Source organism: Parambassis ranga, unplaced genomic scaffold (assembly GCF_900634625.1).
Source record: "Parambassis ranga unplaced genomic scaffold, fParRan2.1 scaffold_31_arrow_ctg1, whole genome shotgun sequence".
Taxonomy (NCBI): Eukaryota; Metazoa; Chordata; class Actinopteri; family Ambassidae; genus Parambassis; species Parambassis ranga.
The window spans coordinates 1,890,928-1,901,715 of NW_021144801.1; the positions used below are offsets into that span (position 1 = coordinate 1,890,928).

The 10,788-nt window shown below is 40.5% G+C and overlaps 1 long non-coding RNA gene across 1 annotated transcript; it reads left to right on the forward strand.

The window, feature by feature from the left end:
- Positions 1-7,231: 7,231 nt before the first annotated feature.
- LOC114430900 (uncharacterized) lies at positions 7,232-10,104 on the forward strand. Its single transcript, XR_003670021.1, has 3 exons — positions 7,232-8,236; positions 9,735-9,773; positions 10,084-10,104. It is a non-coding gene; the product is annotated as an uncharacterized LOC114430900 (long non-coding RNA).
- Positions 10,105-10,788: the final 684 nt, after the last annotated feature.

Below are 10,788 nucleotides of genomic sequence, written 5' to 3' on the forward strand. Positions count from 1 at the left end.
GAAGTTAATTAAAAGGTCTATGCAAAAAAATTTCAAAAAAATATTTATCTAATATATTTTTAAAACCGTTAAAGTTAGGGGACGTTTTTGTCCCCGAACAACACATTAGGGTAGTGTTTGCGAACAATGCATGAGGGTTAATTTAAATGCAGCTGTCCATGTGCACATGGATTAAGACTGACCTCTGCTCTTTAGTTGTGGTTCTGCAGTAGGTTTCAGGTTTTTACAACTCTCACTTATTCACACATCCCATGAGCATATTCTCCAAAACAAATACATCATGAGTAACTGTGTCTGTCACAGTCTAAAGAGAGTAATCAGATTACAGTGACATTGTTGAAATTAGTGGATTACATGATGGTACTTGAAGTGTTTTTCACTCTGTCCCACATGTATGACGGTGAATAGTCATTGCAGTGAGAGCTCTTACCGTCAATACAGCATCTTTGATCAAAGCTAAAGTTTTTGGTTCATGTCAGCAAACTGGACAGAAAGCTGCACGCTGCAGGAGACAGAAAGGTCAGAGCAGCCGGACTGATGGGGGCCAGAGTCCGAGGATGAAGCCAACTGCTGCCTCACGTCGCTCTGCTTCCCTCTGGTGGTCATATGTTGAAATTGCAATAATTCATCACTGATACAGGGTCTGCTATAGCAACACAAACATATTTAAATGTGACTAAATATTCTGTAGGTGTGAATTTGAGTGTGAATGGTTGTTTGTCATGTTATTAGTGCTCTGTGCTCCCCCACACATCATAAGCTGTGATTTATTTGCATGCTTTAAAGAAGAATTTAGTAGTTTCAGAGTTTGTGGAGCCTGAGAGTTTGATGTTATATTTGATCTTATCTGTCTTGTTAGTGTTTATTTCCCATTGAAGCTGCGTGAAACCCACTGTTTGCTGATATCAGACATCATTCAAATCAGACTATAGAAGACAGAGGAGGACACTTCCAGCGATGCTGCAGGCAGTGTGAGAGTTTGGTGCACATCACATGAGCTCAGAGCAAATGTGTGGATGTGTTCAGTGGCCCTTTGGCATTTGGGCAAACCTTAAACTGAAGATTTCTTCAGCATGGTTACCGAGCAAGACCAACGACCAAGTCTCCATTTCTAACTGTTCAACACAGTTTCTCAGCTTCACTGGGCTAGGGAGCAAAATACAGACATTTATCAGACACAGCAGCCTCAGAAATCCTCCAACCAAAAGCCTACCAGCATGACAGACTGCAGCACTTGTAAGCATTTCCCTTTCACAAAGTGTTTTGTAGACATGAAGTTACAAGTATCTGTACTACAGACATCTGGCGAAACAGCTTTAAGGCTCACTTTTTGGCATGATCACTTTTTGGCACAACAGTGGCTCAAAGGTTCACAAAACTACATCTGAACAAGCCACAAGACTTGTGAAACAATGTCCTATACACAGATCAGACCAAACTATGTCTGCTAAGAACCAATCAGATATACAAGCATGATTTTATTTTGATCTGCAGAAACCACATGACTTTGAATTAGATAAGCATATACAGATCAACAATCTCTCCTCAGTGGTTTTGGATATGGGGTTTTTGGGGTCTGGCTGCTCAAATTTAATTAAAAAATAATTCTAGCTGTAAAGTATTTTATATGGAAGTCTATCAGGACAGAAACTATTTTGGACCAGCTACCAAGTGGCCATGTAAGGAACTGCAGATTTGCTGTATTATGTTGTTACCTGGTAAAGACTACAGTGTTTATTGATTTTTGTTTGTTTTTAGCTTTACATAGATACTTTCTACCACTGACAGTTTAACATGACCATGGGACTGAATTTTGGTCATTTGAGGGACGGCAGTTCTTGATTAGCCTGAGAACCATTTGCATGAATAATTATCTATAGACATGAATTTTTGTTTATTTCTGCTGTTGACATTTGAACAGAAACACCTGTGGGATTTAATTTTGGTGCCACCCCCAAGTGGCCACAGGATCAACTGCAGTTTTAGGCACTGTCACAGCGTGTGCAGGAAAATGGATCCTAGTGTCTGTGTTTCCTTATAAGACACTTATAACAGCGTGTTTTGTGATTTAATCAGTATACATGCTTTCCTATACATTATTGATGGCAGATACATATTGATATGCTACAGTTTTGCCTAGCAGACTTCACTCCCATTCAAATTTTAAAACTCTAACTATGGGCCGTCAACTAGTCCTGCACAGGGCCCAGACACACTTTCTGGGAGATCTTAGTCATGGTAGCTCCTGCAAGATCCACCCACAGAGGTCCTGAACACATAAAACTCAGATTCCAACCAGAACAGCAGCAGAACTGAAGAAGCCACTCGGGGGAGTGGGAAACATCTTCAAAAACAGTCCTGGAGTCCAGCTGCCTCCATTGAAACTTTTGGAAATTGGAAACGACTCTGACCTGATGAATGAGAGCATCCACAGATATACTTCTGTGATTGATAGATATGCACTCAGAAACCTGACAGTGCCAGAAAAGCTATTTTGTGATAACTGCACGGACACTTATATTAATGATATCTAGAATAAACACCAAGCATTCAAATGGAGCGACGTATCACACATGCCACAAAGATTCAATGTAGAGTTTGTTATTTGAGGTGCTTGCAGTCTGTCCTCAGTTCATTTTGTGCTCTCTGTAATTATTTTGTTCTTTTTAATAGTGTGATAGTATCACTCAGCTGCCTCTGCACACAATAGGTTCAAATAATACAAGAGGGGGTACATTTTAATGGGGACCTGACACAGTAAGATAAACAGTCAATAATGGAGAATATATTTTTCAATGAATAAATTAAATTCATACAAATTAAAAATCTATTTTGTAATCATATATTCACAGCTCATTTAGATTCAATTCAGAATTCTGACTTTAAATTCTGACAATTTAGACAATTTCTTTCCCCAAAATCCTTAATCTAAACTCAGATTTCTGATTTTTGAGATGTATCCTGCTCCTGCAAAGTCTGAGGGAGAAATCCAATAAATATGCTGTTTAAAGTTCAACAAATGAGGCACATAAATAGGACTCCTGCTCTACTGAATCACCTCCATCTCTACCACTTCTTCAGCCTGTCTCCTCTGACTGGATGCAGAACAGAGGAGATAACTGATTTGTGGATTCCTGGCGTTGAAGAAAGGATTGATACACGAGGGAATTCTGATTATCAGAGGCAGCACCATGGAGGTGGTCACGCTGCAGAGGGCTTCTCTCTTCAGCGTCATGGTAAAGATGATATGAAATATGATTGATGACAGCTGGAGCAACAACAGTGAGAGGTAGAGTCCTATGGTGCATCTGGCTCGGTGGTTGCTGGACTTCAACATTGTGTTCACTCTGAGTGCAGCCCGATACACACACACATAGCAGTAGCAGATGGCCAGCATGCAAAGACACATTATTACAGACAGGGGTCCAAACAGCAGCAGGTCCTCCTTTGTGGCGAGTGGGAGGCGGCCTCACACACGAGACCACTGGTTGCTGCTGGGAGTCAAACTTCATCTGGCTGAGCACCAAGCCAGACCATAAGCGCTCATGGTCCCGCTCAGCAGCCAAGTCTCACTGATGCTCATGTAGATGTTGTGAGTGTTGACCAATCTGAGGTAGTGAATGTGTAACGGGTACCGTAGCAACGGCACCGGGCTGCCAGATAAACTCCTGAAATTCAGCAAAGAAATGATGAGGCAGGGCGACAGCGTGTCAGTTCACAGTGCGTTCTCTGCAGTCATTTATTTGGACATTTCCTTCAGAAAATACAATAACAATAACTCTTATTGTTCAGACTCATTATGTCCAATGTATGTGCAATATTGAATGTCCGTTCAACATGAATCAATCATAAATCAACATCAATAAATTACAGTCCATCCCAAAATAACATACATTTCCAAAAATGTCTTTTCTTGCTCTTTATACTCAAAATGTATGGACTATTGTAATATTATGCTATTCAAAATGTTTTTACAACTTCTATTAACAGTCTTTAATATAAACTGTCCTTCGATGAGCATAACTCATTCACTGTCATCACCATACTGCAAAGACCCATCAAACCAAGGTTAACAATGCTTTACTTAACTCTGTCTTACTCATATTCAATCCTAAACATTTTATTCACAACTCATTTGGCGAAACAACTCATAACCAAGTGGGAGCAAACTTATACGGAGCTCACTTGCACACACTGCGCGGAGGGATATGTGTGTGCCAAGCTAACAAAGTATCTCAGGCTCAGCCTGCTCGTCACGGAGCACAGCAACTAATTAAACCCATGTTTCTACAGAGCTATTTGGCCAACATAACTCACTCAACTCTTAAACACATTTTCACATCGTGTTATCCTTATTCTGTGTCATTTTACACATCACTAACCTGAAATTCAGGAAAGAAATGATGAGGCAGGACGACAGCGCGTCAGTTCACAGTGCGCTCTCTGCAGTAATGAGGAAAATCCACCTGTAGCGCAGAGAAACCCAGCCCTCGACGCTGCCCCCTGCTGTTCTGGAGTGGTTATTACATACCCATTTTTTTTAAAGGAAAAGCCTTACAAAACACACACTTTACGTTTCTCAAGTATATACCTATTCCAAAAACAAACAATACATTACAAACGTGTTATTCCCAAAACACAAATGTGACACTTTTGTGGCCGTCACAAATGCCATGGCAGATAAAATCACAGTCATTTACTTTTTGTAGGACCGTGTAAGGGCCAGTGTAACAAGCCTGCAGAACTGACCCTGGATACATGCTTGTACATAAAGTCTGCACTATATGCTTGAAAGGGAGTGGAAGGAAGTAGAACTGATCTGACTCCACCCGTCTCCATCATTCATAGAACATAACCTGTAGCTGCTTCCTGTCATACTGTAAGCACATACATAACAACAGCACAGGATGAATCTATGCATAGAAACAGAGAATCACACAATATACTATAATCATCCATAATTTAATATAACTGATTATTAGTATTAACCCTTTGACTCCACATACAGACACACAGACTCTTCCTGGTGCTTCTCACCATCAGGACTTTAAAGTTGCCATAACCTCTCAGACTGTTAGACTTCTCTCTCAGAGTGAAGAGTTTCTGGATGGTACCAGGTAAGAAGTTATTATATGCTTTAAACAGGATCTGTGCTGTGCAGAATGTAGCAAGAAGGACCTAATACTGACCCCTGGTGGTCACCACAAGCAATGCTAAGACACCTAGAAGCAAACTGCCATCTGCACATATTGCACTCTATCAGTTAAACCACTTTGACCCAGTTCCAGGCAGATTTCTTTATTGTGCAGCTCATTTGAGATTTCTTCTGCTGCATCAGTTGTTGCCATTGAGGTTGATCTTTTCAGTCTAGATCCATGTTGGCTTTCATTTAATAACTGATGTTCTTCAATAAATGTTTCTAAGCGATCATTAAACAGTGTTTCAAGGACTTTAGAGAAGTGAGGCAGCAGTGAGGCTGGTCTGTAGTGTGTGAAGTTCTGTTTGTTTCCATTTTTGAACAGTGCTGTAACTTTAGCAATGTTCATGTTCTTTGGAACACAGCTGCTTTGAAGTGACAGGTTCCAGATGTGTGTTAAGGCTGTTGTCATGTTATTAATCAGCTTTTTACTAATATATACACATCAATAGCAGGACAGTCAGATATGATTGTAATATCTGTTCATGTTGTTCATGTTATCTGAATTCAAAGGGCACTTGTGAGACAGTCCATGCTAGAATTAGAAAGATGGGAAAAAACATTGATCTTTTCTTATGCTATATTTCTTCTTCCTCTCACGTCCTGTCTGAGACAGATGCAGCTGCTACCAGGAGGAGGCTGACACTCTGTGGGGAAAGCATCAATATGATGTAGGTCTCATCAAAGCTTGTGAATCTGTCATCCTCCTAAGTCTGATCAGAGACCTTGCCAACAGCAGTATCCATTGAAACAGGACCCCTCTGCTCTTATTTATGCTAACATGACATGACAAAGTCACACATTTCGAGCCCTTCAGCTAGCATTACAGGCTACTCCCACCCTTGGACTGCCTGACCTGACTAGACTATTCAGACTGTAGGTGAAAAGAGTCAATACATGACTTCAGTTCTTTTACACTGTGGAAACGAGACCTGGTGTTTACTTATCTGCTCAGTCAACCAAACCCATTGCTGTGACAGAAGCAATGAGCAAATGAGTTTGGGGCCCTGTTGAAACACAGGCGTGTTCTAACACCTTTTTTTTTTTTTGCAGCAGCAGCAACACTAACCACACTGATGACGTGATGGAAATTTACAAGCAGATGCAGCTGCGGAAGCTGCAGCCAGCACACCACAACATCCTGTTTAAGTCTTTGTGCTTGCTAACTATGTGGACTCTGTTCTTTCTACACTCTGAGCTGTACAATCTACAATTTGACTCTCCACAGGAAAAACAAACCTCATCTCTGGCGCTCATGTGGCTCCACTTTGAGGGATGAGGTTTGGTATGGTCCTGACAGCAAACCCTTTCTTCATGAATTCAATTCAATTTTATTTATACAGCACTCAGAATTGTCTCTAGGTCAAAGCCTGACCCCAAGCTAAGTACTTGAAGGCAAACTTAACAGGAAGAACCTTAGTTTCCTCTAGTGACACTGTGATGCAGCAGAGGCCAAATGAAGATGAGCTGCTCAAAACTCCCATCAGCCCCTGCTGCCCTCAGATAAGATGTTGAGTGCTGTGAAGGAGGAGCTTCAGATGAGACGGTAACATTTCTGTAAATGCACAAGAATCAACCTGAGGGCTAGTTTTCATCTGCGGTCGCTGGACATATGTTAAAAGGTAAGCACTAAAAGTAATTTTTATTTATTTATATTTCTGTGTTTTTGTGTGATTGTGTTTTGTAACGTTACTTCTGTTTTTGATTTCCTGACAGACAGCAGCAGAACGAGCAGCTCCACACATGAAGGTGGAAACTTCAGAAGTCAGAACTGATTCAGCAGGTGAGAATCTGTCAATATCTGTATATCAGTTTGATCATTGATCAGATATTTTATAGTTCAGTATTGATTACAGTTATTATATTGGCATCTATCATGAATTAAATAAACACTAATAATATTTATATTAAATTATGGATGATTATAGTATATTGTGTGATTCTCTGTTTCTATGCATAGATTCATCCTGTGCTGTTGTTATGTATGTGCTTACAGTATGACAGGAAGCAGCTACAGGTTATGTTCTATGAATGATGGAGACGGGTGGAGTCAGATCAGTTCTATCAGTACACAGGAGTCAGTCATGTATTAATAAAATCAAAGTAAAATAATAAAAGTACAGTAAACAAGGTCAAACATGCATAAAATAGTGATAAAAGGATGAAAGCCAAGGTGAGCTGCCTATTCAGTGTTAAAAGCCAAGGAAAACAAATGAGTTTTGAGTCTGCTGTTAAACTCTTCTACAGATGGAGCAGATCTGCCTTGAAGAGGCAGACTGTTCCACAGACGTGGGGACACATCTGTGTTGTGGGGATAGCTACGTTCACATGCATTATGTGCAGATCACTGATGTATGTGTACATATTTTATTTATATAAGAAAAGTGGATCTATGTGACCAAGACGAGGTCAGTTCAGTGAAGTCAAACAAATTAAAGAGAAGTATGACACAGAAGCTGAGAGGAAGTCGAGTGTTTGCAAAATCTTCAGGAGGAAATGAAGCAACTGACAGCAGAGAACTAACAATGACACTCTACACAGGCCTCTCTTGATTTAATATTTACAGTCCAAACAGAAATACCATGGAGGAGTTGTTGTGACTAATGAAGCAAAAGCAACCACATAGGAGAGGTTTTAGAATAACAGATGTCAATGGTGAAAATGTGAATGAGGAAGTAACAACTGAACTGAACTCTGACTAAAAGCTCTTTTTTTTCTTTGTTGGTGTTCCTTTAAACTTTATAACATTTATTCAATAATATAAAACAGAGATAACATGAGTGTAAATTCTGTTTGTGCAGAAAATTTGTTTTAGAACAGTTGTTTTTAATTTTGAAATGATTTATTTGTAATTGTATTCATATTTTCTGCTTTTGCGTGTTCACTGAGCTGCTGACATCACATGTTTGTATCAGGTTCCCTGTTTTATGGTTTTTGTGGAGTTCCCTTTTTTGATTTCCCTTCCAGTCAGACGGCAGCAGAACGAGCAGCTCCACACATGAAGGTGGAAGCTTCTGGAAGTCAGGACTGATTCAGCAGGTGAGAATCACCTCATTGATCTTTACTGCCCTGTAACTGATTGAGCGATATTGTACGTCAGTTCTGTGGGGAATTGTTCTTTTTGTAAAGTTCACTGTTCACAGAGAAAATGTCGCTTTATTCTCTGACTCTAGCACATCAGACTGTTTCTGGGATTAACACCAGTGTTGTGGCCGCACTCTGTCCACGTGTACAGTTTGTTGTGTGAATACATTGATTTTATGGTAAAGGGTACCACAACGCTGCTGATTTCATGGTGCATTCAGGTGCATCTTGTTTAGTCCTACGAGCTGTCCCGGAAGACTGCGGAGTGACTGAAGGTGGTTTTAGTTCAGCTGAGTCACATTAAACAGACAGGACACTAGTTCAATTATTATAAATCAAATGCTGCAAAAATTCCAGTTAAATGACACATTATATGAGTCGGCCTTGGAGTTAAATGTTTTGGGCAACTAAACTATTTCAACCATTTTCAGCAATTTTGAATGTTTTATTCAATATATTATATTTTAAAGACATCATTTGGGGGATGCAAGGCAGTGAGATTCAGTGTATACAGAAATACTGTTTCTTTCTTTTTTATTTTTTATGAACATGCACAAACATGAATCCCCCCCCCCCGAATCCACGGTCCTCCTGTACAGATATGCATAAAATACATAGGGTGTATCTAGAAGAAATACAGGTCATAAATCCACAATATATAAAATGAAATCAGATCTGACAGAGTGCAGCTTCCTGCTATATGAACCCGATGAAGTTGCCTCTGTGCTTTCTGAAATGAAAGTGCACGCTTGTCTCCAGTGGGAGCTTCAGCAGACCTTTAATGTCTGAGTGAATTCACTGGGAGGGAAACATCATCTGTGTCCACATCCTCCAAGTTAAAGGAGCCACTTCAGTCTGTAAACAGAGAAACTGTCACTGCTGATGGAGGCCTTTACACAGCCTGAACCATCTGATGGCTTCACTGCACCGCCACCTGCCACAAATGTATATACCAAAAATAGTTACATCACATTTAATTATATTCAAAATAAATATAACACTCACTTTAAATGAGGTTGATTTTCCTATTGTGAGCCCTTCTGGGTACAAACTGCATCATTACAGACAAGAATGACTGAATGAAAGCGGCTTTTACTGTGCTGCTGCTAATTGGACGGCCACACATTGCATTGCTCACGTTATTCCTCTGTCCAGAAGGAACTCAGTGAGCAACACAACCATCTAAGTAAATTCAACACAACACTGTTGAATCACCAATCTGATACTTATACCTGACACTGGGTGGCAGCACTTGACTGTGTGACATGCACAGTTCTTTGATGACACTCCAAAAAGTGAACTTGGTGAGTTGTTGGATCAAATAAATGTAATTACGTTTACATATTGTTGTGTTTGGTTTAAAATGTATTCTTGTTAAGGTAACAGTTGCATTCCCTGTTAGTTTGTATCACTTATGAGTCTGTCACTGACGGTGTCTCCTTCTCTGTTTCAGCTGAAGACACAGCTGGACTGATGGCAAAGCCCGCTGACCGTGAGTACAGTCTTCTCTCTGTACACCACACACACCTCAGTGCGAGTATTTGGGTTTTTACTGACCTGACCTTTGACCTCTCTGACCTCACAAAGAGGGCAGAGTCCAAAGGTCAGCACCAGTTCCTCTTGAACACACCATAAACCAGCTGATAGACTGATGATCTTTATTCTTTGATTGATCCCAAACTGGGAAATGTCAGGCACTCAGCGTTCTATACACCCTGAAGCCCATCAGTCCTCACAGGACAGAGGGCAGGGGTTCCTGAACGCACCACAGAGGTCATCATCTTTCTCTGCTCTCCTCTCAGACACGCACTTTGTGGATGAACACAGAGCTGACCTGATCCAGAGAATCAGCAACATCGACCCCATCCTGGACCAGCTCTTGGGCTCGGTCATCAAGCAGGAAGCATATGATCGGATCAGAGCTCAGCCCACCAGCCAGGACAAGGTCAGGGAGCTCTACACGTTCCTGCAAGCTGGAACAGAGGCCAAAGATAAATTCTACCACATCCTCCAGACGCACGAGCAACTGCTCATCGATGACCTCAATAAGACGTAAGCTCTGTGAGGACACCCAGGCCTGAACACCAGTGTCATCATGAGGGAACAATATATATTCTATATTTTACTCGTGTTACCTTTACTTTTCCCTTCGTTTACATATAAACAGAGTTTTCGGCTCTGAAAGATCTTGAACCCAGGGATCCACATAAAGAAAAGAGACCCGGCCTGTATAGGCCAAAATGGGGTTACAATAATATTCTCATAACAGAATATGTCTTTACATATAGATAAGGACATATAAACACATGTATACACAACCATGTACCATGTAAAACATGGCCTCTCAATGATCATTATAAATATTCTCATTATCAGCTTAACTGATTATAAATATCAACATTAACATGAGACAATTTGGCTGGACCATTACTTTCCATACTAGAACTACTCATCTCTCATTTTCTTTTTTTTAAACCACTCACTCTCAAAAAAACAGAGAGGAAAAT